Genomic DNA, 2,027 nt, shown 5'->3' on the forward strand with positions numbered 1-2,027 from the left:
TGGTGTTCTACCTCCCCCAGCATCTCCCTGGTGTTCTACCTCCCCGAGCCTCCCCCTGGTGTTCTACCTCCCCCAGCCTCCCCTGGTGTTCTACCTCCCCCAGCCTCCCCTGGTGTTCTACCTACCTCCCCCAGCCTCCCCTGGTGTTCTACCTCCCACAGCCTCCCCCGGTGTTCTACCTCCCCCAGCCTCCCCTGGTGTTCTACCTACCTCCCCCAGCCTCCCCTGGTGTCCTACCTCCCCCAGCCTCTAAACTAACCCTGATCCTACCACGGTTCTCAGCGCCCCGCCTGTTGTCATGGAGACACACGCAACACGTCTGTGACGAACTATGTAAACAAGCCGGGGTGAAGCCTGGTGATAGTAAACTGACTCTGCTGCAGCAAGCTGTCACAGGCCTGACATTCCTACTGACTAGGGAGGGGGGGGGGGAGGGGAGGGAGAGGGAGGGAGGGAGAGGGAGGGAGGGAGAGGGGGAGGGAGGGAGGGGGGGGGGCGGTTACACTGGATGTCTTTCGTTTCTCTTGAAAAACTCCTCCTCCTGTCAATAAACTAAGAAACTCATATTATCTATAATGTGATATTCTGTGGTGGTCTCAGATCGTCTGTGGTGGGTGCTGGTGCTGTGTTAGGCTGTTCCTATTGGCTGTTACAGTTGTGTTAGGCTGTTCCTATTGGCTGTTACAGTTGTGTTAGGCTGTTCCTATTGGCTGTTACAGTTGTGTTAGGCTGTTCCTATTGGCTGTTACAGATCATGGTTTATCTCGCCCAGACTGAAGCTGTTCCCTGACTCATCCGGCTCCTAGTGTGTGAACTGTCTGTTCTGCTTCCTCTGTGTAGAACACACACACACACACACACACACACACACACACACACACACACACACTACGCCATTCAGAAGGGTAAATGGACTGACCTATATATAGCTATGCCTTATTCCAAAGCGCTTTACAACGGCCTCTCATTCACCCGTTCACACACACATTCACACACCGATGGCAGCAAGCTACCATGCAAGGCGCCGGCCGGCCCGCTCATTGATTGGGAGTAATTTGGGGTTCAGTGTCTTGCCCAAGGACACCTCGACCATGTGGCCAGCCGGGGTTTGAACCGCCGATCTGTAGACCTTTGCGATCATTCCTCCATATCATCCCTCTACTGTAGACACCACGCCTACACTGAGACACTCACAACCCTTGAACAGGTCAGGGAACTACAGAATGTGTGTTTCTGTGGAATAAGGTAAAAGTAGAGGACCTACATCAACTGTAACTGAGTTAGACCAGGACACAGGGGCTGACACACCCCTGACACACCCCTACACCCCTACACCCCTGACACACCCCTGACACACCCCTACACCCCTACACCCCTGACACACCCCTACACCCCTGCAGGCAGAGACAGTGGACTAAAGACCACACAGGACAGGACGATCTACTTCCGTATGACCAAGTGTGAGTGGCCCTGGAGCTGGTTAAACATACAACATACACGTCTACAACATACACGTCTACAACATACACGTCTACAACATACACATCTACAACATACATGTCTACAACATACATGTCTACAACATACATGTCTACAACATACACATCTACAACATACACGTCTACAACATACATGTCTACAACATACATGTCTACAACATACACATCTACAACATACACGTCTACAACATACATGTCTACAACATACACGTCTACAACATACATGTCTACAACATACATGTCTACAACATACACGTCTACAACATACACGTCTACAACATACATGTCTACAACATACATGTCTACAACATACACGTCTACAACATACACATCTACAACATACACGTCTACAACATACATGTCTACAACATACATGTCTACAACATACACGTCTACAACATACATGTCTACAACATACACATCTACAACATACATGTCTACAACACATCTACAACATACACGTCTACAACATACATGTCTACAACACGTCTACAACATACACATCTACAACATACACATCTACAACAT

This window comes from Nansenia antarctica (genome assembly GCF_963989245.1).
Source record: "Nansenia antarctica genome assembly, chromosome: 5".
Taxonomy (NCBI): Eukaryota; Metazoa; Chordata; class Actinopteri; order Argentiniformes; family Microstomatidae; genus Nansenia; species Nansenia antarctica.